Source organism: Gorilla gorilla, chromosome 8, assembly GCF_029281585.2.
Source record: "Gorilla gorilla gorilla isolate KB3781 chromosome 8, NHGRI_mGorGor1-v2.1_pri, whole genome shotgun sequence".
Taxonomy (NCBI): domain Eukaryota; kingdom Metazoa; phylum Chordata; class Mammalia; order Primates; family Hominidae; genus Gorilla; species Gorilla gorilla.
This window is the reverse complement of record NC_073232.2, coordinates 34122854-34139326: the sequence shown is the minus strand read 5'-3', so window position 1 is coordinate 34139326 and position 16473 is coordinate 34122854. Positions and strand designations below refer to the sequence as shown.

At 42.5% G+C, this 16473-nt stretch overlaps 1 long non-coding RNA gene across 1 annotated transcript in view; it reads right to left on the bottom strand.

The window, feature by feature from the left end:
• Nucleotides 1-16473, bottom strand: part of LOC115936020 (uncharacterized) — a 47995-nt gene that overhangs the window by 20651 nt on the left and 10871 nt on the right. Inside the window, exons 4-6 of the long non-coding RNA XR_004071591.2 lie at nt 15994-16084; nt 14491-14570; nt 13898-14145 (exon numbers count right to left, since the gene is read on the bottom strand). This is a non-coding gene — a long non-coding RNA (uncharacterized lncRNA). The remainder of the gene's footprint in view (nt 1-13897; nt 14146-14490; nt 14571-15993; nt 16085-16473) is intronic.

The following is a 16473-nucleotide window of genomic DNA, read 5'->3' as shown; positions in this document are numbered from 1 at the left end:
TCTTACATGGTGGCAGGCAAGAGAGCATGTGCAGGGGAGCTCCCCTTTATAAAATCATCAAATTTTTTAAGACTTATTCACTATCATGAGAACAGCACAGGAAAACCTGCACCCATGATTCAATTACCTCCCACCGGGTCCCTCCCATGACACATGGGGATTATGAGAGCTACAATTCAAGATGACATTTGAATGGGGACACAGCCAAACCATATCACCTGGTAAAGCTCTAATCATCACCTGGTAAAGCTCTAATCATTTTTCAGAAGACAGTTGAAGGATACCTTCTTCATGGAAGTCTTCCCTGATATCTGGCCCTGACCTGATTCCTCCATTATGTGCTGTCTCAGACTAGCTTCCTGTTTCTTCAGAACCCCTCAGTTTGCAGTAATTCACATGTTCATTAGCATAATTATTTTTTCAATGTCTGTCATTCCCACCTGAAAGTAAACTATACCAGAGCCCAGACCATAGTTGTTTTGTTCACTATTGTATCCTCGTGCCTAGCCAGTGCCTGGCACATATGTTTTTGTTCAATAAATATTTGTTGAAAGGATCCATTAATATTTGAATATTCATATTTGAATGAATGAATGAACATCAAGGTTCATCCTAATTTGATAATCTGGAAATTTTCCATATAAAATAGTGCTTAAAACTGGTAGAAACCAATATGAATCCTCCAGGCTTCTTGTGGTTTGGAGTCAAATAACCTTCATCAACCAAGAGTATAGATACCAAACATGCTGCATACATTTATCCACCATATGTGAATATAGTGTAGAGGTTAAGATCACAGTTTCTAGAGTAAGTGGCCTGGTCAAATATTTACTGTGTGACCATTGACCAGTTAATGAGCAGCTCTGTTTCCCCATCAGATAATAGGACTTTTAATAGTACATATCTCAAGAGGTTGTTGGGAGAATCAAGTTAATACAAATAAATCACAAAGCTTGGCACATGGCCACAGTGTATGGGATCAATAAATGTTAATTATTGTTATTATTACTATTAATTTTTGTGTATAGAATCCTTGGTACTGTAGGATATGTAGGATGCAATGATAAATCAGGCAAGATATTGCCCTTCAAGAGCTTGTTAAGTAGGTGAATGCGTAAGTGTGATGGTTAATTTTATATATCAACTTGACTGGGCCACAAATTAAACATTCCTTCTGGATGTGTCTGTGAAAGTGTTTCCAGATGAGATCCACGTTAATCCCAGCACTTTGAGAGGTCGAGGTGAAAGGATAACTTGAGCCCAAGAGTTCAAGACCAGCCTAGACAAGATATTAAGATCTCCATCTCAGAAATAGGAACACTTTTACACTGCTGGTGGGACTGTAAACTAGTTCAACCATTGTGGAAGACAGTGTGGCGATTCCTCAGGGAGCTAGAACTAGAAATACCATTTGACCCAGTCATCCCACTACTGGGTATATACCCAAATGAATATAAATCATGCTGCTATAAAGACGCATGCACACGTATGTTTATTGCGGCACTACTCACAACAGCAAAGACTTGGAACCAACCCAAATGTCCAATGATGACAGACTGGATTAAGAAAATGTGGCACATATACACCATGGAATACTCTGCAGCCATAAAAAAGGATGAGTCCATGTCCTCTGAAGGGGCATGGATGAAGTTGGGAACCATCATTCTCAGCAAACTATCGCAAGGACAAAAAGCCAAACACTGCATGTTCTCACTCATAGGTGGGAATTGAACAATGGGAACACTTGGACACAGGAAGGGGAACATCACACACCAGGGCCTGTTGTGGGGTGCGGGGAGGGATAGCATTAGGAGATATCCCATCCCTAATGTAATGATGAGTTAATGGGTGCAGCACACCAACATGGCACATGTATACATATGTAACAAACCTACACGTTGTGCACATGTACCCTAGAACTTAAAGTATAATAAAATATATATATATGTATATATAAAGATCTCCATCTCAACAAAAAATGATTTAAAAAAAATCAGCTGGATGTGGTGGCTCACAACTGTAGTCTCAGCTACTTGGGAGGCTGAAGAGGGAGGATCACAGGAGCCTGAGAGGTTGAGGTTGCAGTGAGCCATGGTCATGTCACTGCACCGCAGCCTCGACGACAGAGCAAGACCTTGTCTAAAAAAAGCAAAATAAAACATTTAAATCCATGGGCTTAATAATGTACATCACCCTCCCTAATATGGGTGGGCACTATCCAATCTTTGAGGGCTTGAATGGAAGAAAAAGTGGAAGAAGGAGGAATTTGCCTCCTTTCCCCTGCTTTTTTTTCTGTCTCACTGTTGGAGCTGAAATGTTTCATCCCATCTTCTACTTGCCCTTAGACTGAAGTACACACCATCAGTTCTCCTGGTTCTCAGGCCTTTTGACTTGAACTGATTGCACAATTGGCTTTCCTGGGTCTACAGCTTGTGGATGGTAGATCATGGGACTTCTTGGCCTCCATAATTATATAAGCCAGTTCCTCATAAGAAATATATATGTATGTGTGTGTCTATATATATATATAGATAGATACACATAGATTAAATATATATATATACAGTACAGATGAAACAAGAGTGCTAGGAGAATTCAGAGGAGGGAGTAAAGTCCATCCAGGGTTGAATCTTCTGTGGGCATCAGATCAAAGACAAGCTCCCTCAAGGCTGCAGTGAACCATGATCACGCCACTGCACTCTAGCCTGGGCAACAGAGTAAGACTTTGTCTCATTAAATAAATAAATAAATAACTCCAATATGGTTTAAACAGCAAGATATATCTTGTTTACATTTCAATCACCTCAAACAGATGCTCTTAAAAAAATTAGACAAATTCCCCACCAACCCGGTTAACCACTCTAGCTCATTTGTGCTGTAGCCACAGCAAGAGGAAGCCACAGCTCTGTGCACATTTTGGAAGGATTCCCACAAAGTAGAGACAATCTCCATGCAAGTTCTCCTGAAAGCTGGCCAAGGAACGTGAACATCAGACTCTGGACAATCCTATTCCCTATACCCGTAGTATTCTGCTGTTCAGCCTGATAGAAATGAAGGACCGCTCTTTATCTCATTTGGGAGCAGCAATTATCTGCCAGAATAAGATCACACCAGAGAACATGATTATTACCTAATAAAACATCTTTCCCAATGCAACATTTATCATGACTGAGTAATTTTATGAACCGCTTAGAGAAGTATCACTTCCTTCACCCCAGTAGGAGTCTGTGTATACATTTTCTCTTTCAGTATAGTAATTATCAACAATCATCAAAAGGCCATTGTCATAGAATATTGTTTATAGACAGATTAGCCCCATCAGGCCTTTCTCTGAAATATCCACCATCACCATCATCATCCTCACCTCCACCTCCCCCCAACATCTTTCTTCCCCCATTGTAGAAAGGCCTGTTAATTCAGGCCTTCAAAAAGTTTACCACACTTCAGTTCTCAGAGTAGATCAACAAAGCAGCATGTGTCAAATGGTGGACAGAAAGGAAAGCCGATCAAATCCAAACACAGCACCATTTAGACTTTAATACGCTTATCCATAGTATCTCAAACAAGCATAAAGGAAAATAAGCAGTCTTTGCGATCCATAACTTTCCTGGCTGATAGACTTAAACCACCTTAAATGGGAGACTTGGGATGCTTTTCTACAGTTCTGAGATTAAATAGAATGCATGTATTTAAACAAATAAAATAAAATTGAGAATTCTTGCCTAAGGCCTTTCATGAACTAACTTCCATGCATTAAATGAACTCATTCTTGTATGCAGTCATTCATTTATCAAAATTGTATTGAGGACTTGCTTGTGCTGGTTAGTGTTTAGAGGCAGGGGATACAGCAGAGATCCAGGCAGACACATTTCCTCACTTATAGAAAGGGAGATGGACCAGAAACAAGCAAACAAATACACACGGCACTTGCAGACTTTCTAAGTGTTATCAAGAAATAAGTGGGATGGAATAAGAAGAATAACCTGAAAAGGGAGGTAAGGGGAATAGAAGGGGAAGCTAGAAAAGAGAGAATAGCCAGTTAAGGCCTCTGTAAGAACACGATGTTTCAGCATGAACCATGCAGAGTGACCTACACAGAGGGAACAAATACAGAAGTTCAGATATGGACAAAAGCTTAACGTGTTAATAATACAGAAAGGGGCCTCTAACAATGTCATGCGGTAGTGTGAGGAGGTTGGAGTACTGAGATAAAGTTGTAAGATATGCCAGATTGTGTTTGGATTTTATTTTTAAAATTATTGAAACACCACATACACAAGTTATCTCAAAATGGGTCAAAGACCTAAACGTAGCAACCAAAACTATGAAACTCTTAGAAGAAAACACTGGGGTAAAGCTTCATGACATTAGATTTGGCAGTGGTTTCTTGGCTATGACACCAAAAGCACTGGCACCAGAAGAAAAAGTAGATAAATTGAACTTCATCAAAATTTGAAGGTTTTATGCATCAACCATACACTATCAACAGAGTAAAAACGCAACCCACAGAATAGGAGAAAATATTTGTGAATCACATATCTGATAAGCAGCTAATATCCACAATATGGAAAGAACTCCTAAAACTCAACAAGAAAAAAAGTCCAATTCGTAAATAGGCAAAGGACTTGAATACATATTTCCCCAAAGAAGATATACAAATGGCCAATAAGCACAGGAAAAGGTCCTCAACATCACTAATCACTATGGAAATGCAAATGAAGACCACAATGAGATATCACTTCATCCATTAGCATGGCTACTATTTCAAAACAAACAGAAAATAACAAGTGTTGGTGAGGATGTGGAGAAATTGGAGCCCTTGTGCCACTGATGGGCAGGAATAAAAAAGTGGTACAGCCACTGTGGACAAATGTATGGTGGTTCTTCAAAAAATTAAACATGGGCTTGATCTAGCATTTCACTTCCTGGTAGGCACCAAAAAGAACTGAAAGCAAGGGCTCAAACAGATACTTGTACACCAGTGTTCTAGCAGCGTTACTCACCAGAGCCAAGGGGTGGAAACAACCCAAATGTCCATCAACAGATAAATGGATAAACAAAATGTGGTATACATGTACAATGGAAAATTACTCAACCTTAAAAAGAATGAAATTTTGACACATGCTACCACATGGATGAACCTAGAAACATTATGCTAAGTGTAACAAAGCAAATACAAAAGGACAACAGTATAATCTACTTATTTTAGTTACCTAGAATAGGCAAATTTATAGAGACAGAAAGTAGAATGGTGGCTGCCAGAGGCTATGGAAAGGGGAAAATTAGAAGTTGTTTATTGGGTATAGAGTTTCAGTTTGGTATGACAAGAAAGTTCTGGAGATGGATGGTGTTAATGGTTGCACAAAAACGTGAATGTCCTTAATGCCACTGAATTACACCCTTAAAAATTCGATATTTTAAGCAAGGCATGGTGGCACAAGTCTGTAGTCCTAGCTATTTAGGAGGCTGAGGCAGGAGGATTGCTTGAGTGCATGAGTTCAAATCCAGCCTTGGGCAACATAGCAAGACCCTGTCTCAAAAAAATGTGTTATTAAAAATGGTAAATGTTATATATATTTTGGTACAATAAAAAAGTTATTGGAAGGTATTGAAAAGTTTTAAGCAGGGAATTTTCATAAGCTGGCTTACCTTTTTAAAGATCATTTATGAAGATCATTTATTTGTTTTATGAAGAATAGATATTTTTCACAGGTGGGGAAACAAGATAGAAACAGAAGAACAAGCTGTTCCATGTGAGAAACAAAGGGTTAGTGACAGTGCAGAATGCATATGGAGTCAAGTGGCCAGATTTGAGATTTTGGAGGTAGAGCTACAAAGCTAGAGGATGGATCTGATGTGGGGTGTAAGTAAAAGAATGAAACAAGAATGACACTCAGGTTCTTTGCTGGAGCAATTGAGTGGCACCATTAAAAAGACAGGAGAGGACTGGGCGTGGTGGCTCACACCTGTAACCTCAGCACTTTGGGAGGCCAGGCAGGTGGATCACGAGGTCAGGAGACCGAGACCATCCTGACTAACACAGTGAAACCCTGTCTCTACTAAAAATACAAAAATTAGCCAGGCATGGTGGCGGGTGCCTGTAATCCCAGCTACTCAGGAGGCTGAGGCAGGAGAATCGCTTGAATCTGGGAGGCACAGGTTGCAGTGAGGCAAGATCACGCCACTGCACTCCAGCCTGGGCGACAGAGCAAGACTCTGTCTCAAAAAAAATAAAAAGAAAAGAAAGAAAAAATAAAAAGACAGGAGACTCCAGCCAGGTGTGTTTGCTATTCCTTCTGCCTGGATGTTCTTCTCACAAATCTTGGACTCTTTTTTTTTAAGATAGGGTCTTGCTCTGTCGCCAAGGCTGGAGTGCAGTGGCATGATCTCGGCTCACTGCAACCTCCGTCTCTCTGTTTCAGCAGTTCTCCTGCTTCAGCCTCCCGAGTAGCTGGGACTACAAGCACACGCCACCACAACCAGCTAATTTTTGTATTTTTGTAGAGATGGAATTTTGCCATGTTGGCCAGGCTGGTCTTGAACTCCTGGGCTCAAGTGATCCCCCACCCCTTGGCCTTCCAAAGTGCTGGGATTACAGGTGTGAGCCATGGTGCCGGGTCCTTCTCACAAATCTTAATATGGATTTCTCTCTATTATTTAAGTCCTTGCTTAAACACTGCTGCTTCAAAACAGCCTTCCTTGACTACCCTAATCACTCCCCACTATACTCCCAATCCCTCTCTAGTCCCCAAACCCCACACATTCTCGCCATAGCACATCATCAAAAGGATACCCTGGTTGTTTGTTTTACATGATTATTTGTGTTTACTCTCCCCACTAGAATATACAAAGGAAGGGACTTTGCCTTCTTCACCTACGCATCCACAGGGCAATAAACATCTGTTTCTTGAATGATAAATGAGTGCAGTTGGAGAGAGGTCTAGGAATTTGCTGGTAGAAATACAAAGGAGGCCCACTCTTTCCTTGGTCATTTTTCACCCCAAGTTATTGGCTGAGAATTTGTTTGTTTGGGGGTTTTTCTAACTGTAAATTAACAACTTATGACTGTACATATTTATGGAGAACAAAATGATGTTATGATTCACGAATGCCATACGGAAGTATTAAATCAAGCTAATTAACATATCTATCACCTCGAATACTTATCGCATTTTGTGGTGAGAACATTTGAAATTTACTGTCTTAACAATTTTGAAATGTACAATACACTATTGTTAACTATATTTACCACTCGGTGCAATAGATCTCAGAAAACACCCTTTTTCCTCCTGTCTAGCTGAGATTTTGTACCCATCACCTTCCCACTCCCCCCACAGCCTCCAAAATCACCATTCTACAGCACAGAATTAGTTTGTAAGAGAGGTACGTTAAGAGAGAGGAAAGTGAAAGTATAAAAAAGGATTCTGAAGAATGGAAAACTAGAATTGTGTGAAATTAAGTCACCACTTGAGTTTTGTGGTTCCAAATTCAAAGTGAATTTATTCAACAAATATTTGAGTGCCTGCTCTGGGTCAGACCCTGTGCTCTGCTGGTGATTTAACAAGAGAGAAGTCTACCCAAGAGATTTGACTTTATATCACCAAACTTGACCGTGTCATGGGGAGTGTCCTTTCTCCCCAACACCTAGAAAATATGCCAACAGCAGCACCAGGAGTCGAGTTTACATGAGTTCAACTCTCATTTTCAAATTACCTATAAGATGCAAAACATGTATTCAGGACTCTAGGATTACAGTGTTATATAATTATACCATATAATACATGCCACTTTCCTCATGGATATTATACTACAAACTACTTAGGGAAGCCCAATATCTAGATAAGCCAATCTGCATGACCTCCAACTTGAGTCCTTGAACACCAGGGTAAGTTGAGCTAAGACTATTGGGTAAAATCCATCTGTGGATATTCATCGAACTAGTCTTTTGACTTCCTTTTAGCAAGAGTTTTATTTTCTATTTGAAATTGCCCTGGTCCCCAGGCTCTGATTAGGACTGCACAGGAGAGGAGCCCGTGCAGAGGATATGGCCTCTATAGGAAGCACGTTGTAAGAAATAGAAAACTCAACATAAACTGCATGCACAATTAAAAAGTCCAGAGATGGCCGGGTGCGGTGGCTCACGCCTGTAATCCCAACACTTCAGGAGGCTGAGGTGGGTGGATCATGAGGTCAGGAGATGGAGACCATCCTGGCTAACATGGTGAAATCCCGTCTCTACTAAAAATACAAAAAAATTAGCTGGGTATGGTGGCGGGCGCCTGTAGTCCCAGCTACTCGGGAGGCTGAGGCTGGAGAATGGCGTGAACCCAGGAGGGGGAGCTTGCAGTGAGCAGAGATCGCTCCACTGCACTCCAGCCTGAGCGACAGAGCAAGACTCTGTCTCAAAATTAAAAAAAAGAAAAAAGAAAAAAAAAACAGTCCAGAGATGCCATACTTTCTAAAGGCTGTTAAAAAGAAAAACAATAATTTAAAAAATCCAGAGATAGAGTAAAAATCAAATGCTATTTGATCAGGACTCAGGACTCCAGCACAATCTTGGCAGTTATCTCCATTCCTCTGTGACATTTCTTACCTATGTCACCCTCAAGGGTGTGTTACCTTCATCCTCAAGCTAGACATCTTTGAGACAAGACGGATACACATGGAAGCATCAGTCCCAGGCCTCCTATCTCCACCTCGTTCCATTTAGGAGGACAAGAAACTCCACATGGTTCCATTTAGGAGGACAAGAAACTTTTATTTCTCTCACCATCAATTCTTACACTTTAATTGGCCAAAGTTAGCTCTCATATCCTCTTGGAACTAACCAGTGAGACCAAACCGGTGAGACCAGGACACTGTAAGGGGCTGACTCTCATCGGTTTAGAACTAGGAAGGGATTCTCTAAGACGGTCACCATGGAAACATGGATGGGATTCTGCTGATTGGTTTAAGATATTGAGGGCCCACCCCTCCCCACTTTCGGCTGAGGGTAGAGGTGTCAGGAGTCAATCTTACCCATAAATATTGGGGTTAGGAAGCAGGAAGGGGAAGATTTTGCCAGAAAGGAAAGTAACAACATACACCACAGAAAAGGTCTGAAAGGGGCTGTGAAATAGGCAATTTTATAGACCTCTCTTCAGACTTTTCAGTTTCCTCTGACACTGGAAAGCTTCAGACTCATTCACTAAAGTAAGGCAATAATGTGGTGAGAGACTTCTGGGGAAATGAATCAGTGCCTGTAAAGCATTTTGTAAGAATGACCTACTAAACAGTAAGAGTGTAATCACTGGAATGCTTCATACCCGCACTAACTCTGCAGCCTGCCTGAGCTCAGGATGACTCTGCTACTGTTACTCTGGCAGCCGTCCTCCTCGCCAAGATTTGTTATGATGGGACCAGCTGAGCCTAGAGGGTTCTTCAGCTCCTCATTCTTCTCTACGACACTTATTACCTATTTCATAGTCCCCTCAACATCAAAAGAAAGGAAATGGGAGGAAGCTGAGCAGTCATGGAATCTGGCCACCTCCTTGCGGCCCCTTCTTAGCACAAATCTAAACACCTTTGCAGGAATGGGGTAGACCCCCTTCCATTGGTTCAGTATCTCTCATCACTCCTTTCTCGGAAGGGAGCAAGTTCATACCTACCTGCCTATCAGCTGCCTGCTTCTTATCATGGAGATGTCAGGGAGGACACTTGATATGGATCAGACCACTGGTTTGGATGTCAACCCAACTGAGTTCTACAGGGGCCATTCTGCAGTGTCTACTGTGTAACCTTAGTCCTCATCTTTCTGAGTGTCAGTTCCTTCTCTGCAAAATTAGTTAATGTTGCCCTCTCATGTCTTAAGGTTTTAGGTTTCTATGAGCCAAGAGAAACTTCCCCAGTAGAAAAGTCTCAATCTTAGTTCAAAATTTAAAAGGCATTCTGTCTTAGTTGAGTGCCCTCCAGGAAACAGACCCTGAGATGGAGATTTGTATGAGGAAGTTTGTGGGAAGTGCTCTGAGAATCAACACTCATGCAGAAGGGAGAGAAACAGGATTGGGAAAGGGAGGAGTTAAATTGCAGTGCAATCTTAATGAAGGCCTCAGTCATCATCACACAGAGGGCAGGAGAGCTGGGATGGCCGTTCAGAGTCCCACTTGAGGCAAGGAGCCTGTGTTTTATTCCCATCCCCCATCATCAAGTCCCCAGATGCAGCTTCCTCCAGTGGCAGGGACCTGACCCTGGGTGAAGAGGTTTTCTTCAACTATTGACAATTGCTCGGGAAGGACTCAGTGGTGAACTTTCAATAGCCAACGCCCCCATAAATCAGGACATATGAATGTCTCTATCCTGAGGGGGGATTTTAGGATCTGGGTGTTGGACCACAGCACCCACTGCATGTTCTACCCCTAAATCCTCTGGGTAGGGGGACCGAGGCAACCAGAGCCGTGTCTCTTCCCTTCCCAGTTTCTGTCCCCATATCACGACAAAAGGTATCCATTTTATCCTCTGGGGACTTACTGAAGGAAAAACTATCCCTGGAGTCCTCCTCACTTAGCTTTCCTCTGATGGTGTGAGTGAGCGTAAGTCAATTCTGCAAACAGTCCTCAGAGGAGAGCCAGGCTCCTTGGCGTTGCAGAGAATGTTACTTTGACCCCAGTGAGCTAATGCACTCCCTTTTAAAGGGTATTTTAATTTATCTGCCAGAAAAAGGAATTTGATGCATTGAATGTTATCTTTATGAACAGCTCTATCCTGAAATATCTTCGTAACAGTTAATAACACCTAGTGAGATATTATTAGCATTTCCTTAATTTATACCCGTGGGAGCTAGAGACCAGCAACCTTTTTCTGATGGGGTCCTATGTTTGAAAAACTCTAGTGAGAAAGAAACAGTCTTTACAAACGGAAATAACCTGGCTGGCTTAAACATTTATTTTCTTTTACCTACTGTTTTCCTCTGACTTAATTAATTATCTTAGAGTATGCTTTTCTTGTATTCCTGTCCTTTGGTTTTGAGCAAAAGGTACATCTTAAAAATATCTAATCAATAAGGAAGATGCAACCCCATTATGCTTCACTACCTTTAATAGAATCTATTTTAAACTTGGACTTCCTGGAACTAAGATATCCAATGGCTTATCAGAAACAATCAGACATTTCGAATAAAGTATATTTACAGGTCCACAGCTGCCTCTTTGGATGCAAATTTATACACAGCCATCCTAGTAACTCTGTTAAAGCTAGCCCACCTGAGATGACATCCTCACTGAAATAGAATCATCCTGTTGTGGTTCTTCAGGAAGAAGCAAATAGAGACAGAGCCTCAAAAATAATTGTGGCTAGAATCCATCAGGGGTTTAGGAGAATCCAACTTTCCAAATATAACTTCATGCATGATAGAAGATATTTTCCTGGTTGAAAAAATGCTCACTCTTATTAATCAATTGTAAAAATTTTACTGAAAGTTCATTTTATGCCCAATAATGCTGGCATAAAAATATTTTCTGAAATTTACAGTCTCACTGGGGAGAACAGAGTAGCACATGAAATAATTAAAGCACAGTTAAATCTGAAGTCCTGGAAGTTTCGTGGTAGTTCAGGGAGGGGAGGGCTCCACCACTGCAGGCTGATGTAGATATGAAAGCTTTCACAAGGGGTTAGGAGCAAAGCCTTTGAAAGTCCCAGTTGAACTGCAGAAATATTTTCTGGGAGGGGCAGTGTTTTATGTGCTCATTACTTTTTAATGTCTTATCTATAAATTATTGATTAGACTGCTGAACACTGAGCTGTACTTGAAAGCAATAGTCAGGTGAGTGTGAAGAAGGAGGACTCGGGGAAGGTCTGAGAGCTGGTGGCACCACTTGCGGGAGGGTAGGCCTGGGTAAGAGTCCCGGTGTCTGCAAGAGGGTATTGACAGTCAAGGTGGATAAAGAGACATAAGGAAGAAAAGAGGCAACCAGGAGAGGAAGCTTCCCCAAAACAATTTGTCCCTGCTCTAAATTTCAGGGCCACACTTGCTGACCCACTGCATTAGTCTGTTTTGTGTTGCTAAAGTAATACCTGAAGCTGGGTAATTTATAAAGAAAAAAAGGTTTATGTGGCTCACGGTTCTGATGGTTGGAAAGTTCAAGATTGGGCATCTGCATCTAGTGAGGGTGGGCCTCAGGCTGCTTCCACTCATGGTAGAAGGTGGAGGGGAGCTGCAAGTGGTACAAAGATCAGATAGCAAGGGGGGAGGTTCCAGGCTCTTTTAAACAATCAGCTCCGGCAAGAAGTAATAGAGTGAGAACTCACTCACCCCCACAGGAAAGGCATTAACCTATCCGTGACCAGCTCCATCATCCAAACACCTCCCACCAGGTTCCACCTCCAACCTTGGGGACTGAATTTCAAGATGAGGTGTGCAGGAGACAAACATTGAAACCATTGCACCGACCATTGAGAATTAAAAGAGGGGGAAGTATTTTGGCCCCTCTGGTCATTTCAAATAACCCCTGGTCCTGGGGCACAGTCACTATCTGCAGGGGTTCTTTTATGTTCCCATCCCTTTTTGCTCATTCTCAGCCTTTAAAGGGAGGGGTAGGGAGAGATTTAAAGGATACCAAATTATCGCTAGATAGAAGGAATAAATGCTAGTACTTTATAGCACTGCAGGATGACTACAGTTAACAATAATATATTACATAGTTTCTGGCCAGGCACAGTGGCTCACGTCTGTCATCCCAGCACTTCGGGAGGCCGAGGCAGGCAGATCACCTGAGGTCAGGAGTTTGAGACTGGCCTGGCCAACATGGTGAAAGCCTGTCTCTACTAAAAATACAAAAATTAGCTGGGTGTGGTAGCACATGCCTGTAATCCCAGCTACTTGCGAGGCTGAGGCAGGAGAATTGCTTGAACCCAGGAGACAGAGGTTGCAGTGAGCTGAGATTGCACCACTGCACTCCAGCCTGGGTGACAGAGGGAGACTCCATCTCAAAAAATCACAATAATAATAATAATTATTATTATTATATATAACATAGTTTCAAATAGCTAAAAAGAGTATATACAATGTTTGCAATACAAAGAAACAATAAATGTTTCCAATGATGGATATGTTAATTATCCTGATCACTGTACATTCTCTATAATTGAAACAACACTATGTACCCCATGAATATGTACAATTATTATTTGTCAATTGAAAAATAGGACCAGGCATGGTGGCTTACTCCTGTAATCCCAGCACTTTGGGAGGCCAAGGCAGGCAAATCATTTGAGGTCAGGAATTGAAGACGAGCCTGGACAACATGATGAAACCTCATCTCTACTAAAAATACAAAAACTAGCCAGGTGTGGTGGTGCATACCTGTAATCCCAGCTATTCAGGAGGCTGAGGCAGGAGAATTGCTTGAACCCGGGAGGTGGAGGTTACGGTAAGCCGAGATTGTGCCACTGCACTCCAGCCTGGGCAACAGAGGGAGACTCCATCTCTAAATAAATAAATAAAGCACTAGAGTACATGTGGGAAAGGCCTGAGCCACAGCAGCAGCAAACTCACTGAAGAATTCAGAGGGGAATCCTGTTAAGAGCACATAATAGGCAATCGATAATAATAATAACCATTAATTGGGCAGGAACTGTCTGCCTGGGCCTGCTGTATGCATTTCTGTTCAGTACCTCATTTAATCTTCAAAATCCTCCACTGAGACTGGTACTGTCCCATTGTACAGATGAGAAAAGTGATGCTCCTGGAAGGTTATAGAGCCTGCCTTAGGGAAGTATCTGAATGAGCCGCATAATTCATCCACTGAAGGACTACCTCAATGAATACATCAATTACAAATGCCCCATAGGAATAAAAATTACCAAAATTATCAAGGTCTGTTAAGTGCCTAGAGTATTGACAAAGAACTTTCATATACATTACCTCTCTCTTACCACAATTTGGCAAGGAAGACATTTACTTCCTCCTTCTAATTCTCCTTCCCAGAAAGATGTGACTCTCCCATGATCTCTCAGTTTGTAAGAGCAGATTGAGGCTGGGCACACTGGCAGGGAATAGTCCTAGCTACACAGGAGGCTGAGGTGAGAGGACCGTTTGAGCCCAGGAGTTTGAGGCTGCAGTGAGCCTGCGGTGAGTTGCACCAGCCCAAGTGATATAGCAAGGCTTCCTCTCTAAGAAATAAAAAAAAAAAAATGATAAAAGAAAATAAATGACTGAAACAAGATTCAAACCCAGATGTTCCAACACCAAAGCCCCCTGTTTCCGCCAAAGGCTCCAAGTCCAGGAATAGGAAGACAGTGTGAGGGTTGAAGGGAAAAGACACCCTCACATGGATGAACACAGTATGACTTACAGGATTGTTGGATATTCCCGTGATGATTACTCTTTTGATTTCCTTGTATCCCATTATCTTGCATACAAAACCCTCCTTTTTCCAAAATGGAATTTTTTTTTTGGTTGGGGGGAACTTTGATGGACAGAAGGGAAGGTGAACACAGTCAAAGACAGCATCTTACCCTAAAACTAGTCTTGGGCAGGAAGAAAGACTTGATCACAGTGATCTCAAGGATTAAGAGAGGTGATGCCAGCAGAATGTCTGGGGTTTGGGAAAAAGAAGAAACGGGGTCTAGGGAAAAAAGAACAGACTTGAAAGGCGGCATTGGGGCTTGGCTGGTGAGAAACCTGCCTGGTCCGTGCCACTGGGGATGTTACCATGGCAGTGGGAACAAGGGCCCAGCCTCCAGCAGGAACCCAACAAAGCCAACCCTCTCTTGGAAAGACAGTGTGGAAATCATTATGATAATGCAGTTCCTTGCCAGCTTTGCCATTGGGAGCACCAGGCAGATCCCCTGAGCCAGACTTTCTCTGAATGGAAGAGCTAGAGGAGTTGCTGCCATGACAACGCAGTTCCCCTGCCCATTTATACCATCGGTGAGCTGGGGGAGATCCCTGGAGGAAGTGGATCCCCACCTCCTTCACCAAGGCAGGGAAATCGCCAAGGACACACAGATGGAGAGGAGCCTTAGGGAATGTTCCCCTCCAGCCTGAATGGCTGCTGGAGTTGCCATGGCAACCGGATTCCTTGCCCACCAAACCATGAAGGAGGGAGATCAGCTTCAGCTGCAGGGGCCCGCCTGTGCCGGCACAGCTCCCTGGGGCCCCCAATCTGGCAAGTTCTAGCAAGGGTGCGCCTTAGGTGAGAGGCATCCCTGGGAGTGCAGCCATTTCCTGTGGTGCCTGGAGGGACTGACTCTTAGATCCTTCCGTGAAAGGACATGCCAAGGCCGTCCAGGAGAACAAAAGACACGCCTAAGGAAGATGCATGGATGGTTGCTGTCAATCTCAACAGTGGTTTTGTCATTGGGAAGCCTTTGAATTGTATGTGTCATCCTGAGCTTTATTTTTGTCTCTGTTTTTTGTTTGTTTTGTTTGTCTTTTTGAGACAGGGTCTCACTCTGGCACCCAGGCTAGAGTGCAGTGCTGCGATCATAGATCACTGCAGCCTTGAACTCCTGGCCTCAAGCAATCCTCCTGACTCAGCCTCCCAAGTAGCCGGGACTACAGGCACGCACCACAAAGCCTAGCTAATTATTTGTTTATTTATTTATTTATACAGATGAGGTTTTGCTATGTTGCCAAGGCTGATCTCAAACTCCTGGGTTCAAGCCATCCTCCTGCCTTGGCCTCCCAAAGTGCTGGGATTACAGGCATGAGCCACCAAGCAGGCCCTGTCTCTGTTCTTGGGTTCTCTTGGGTAAATCCTTTAACTAATACTAATGTATCTAATATTCAAATAGGTGGGTTTTGTCTCTTGAGGGCAAAAGAAATAGAAAGGGGAGGTGGGAGTCTCTGTGGGAGAAAACTTCTAGTAAGTTAATTTAAAAGAAAATTACATTCGGGAGGTACAGGTGCAAGTTTGTTATATGGATATATTGCATAATGGTGAAGTTGGGGCTTCTAGTGTACCCATCACCCAAATAGTAAACATTGTACCCAGTGGGTCACTTTTCAACACTTACCCTTTTCCTACTGTTACAGAAAAGGGGTCCTGATCCAGACCCCGGGAAAGGGTTCTTAGATCTCACACAAGAAAGAATTCAGGGCGAGTCACTAAAGTGAAAGCAAGATTATTAAGAAAGCAGAGAAATAAAAGAATGGCTACTCCATAGACAGAGCAGCCCCAAGGGTTGCTGGTTGCCCATTTTTATGGTTATTTCTTAGTGATGTGCTAAATAAAGGGCGGATTATTCGTGCCTCCCCTTTTTAGACCATATAGGGTAACTTCCTGACATTGCCATAACGTTCATAAACTGTTATGGCATATAGCAGTGAGGACGACCAGAGGTCACTCTTGTCACCATCTTGGTTTTGGTGGGTCTTGGCCAGCTTCTTTACTGCAAACTGTTTTATTAGCAAGGTGTTTGTGTCCTATATTTTGTGCCAACTTCCTATCTCATCCTGTGACTTAGAATGCCTTAACCATCTGGGAATGCAGCCCA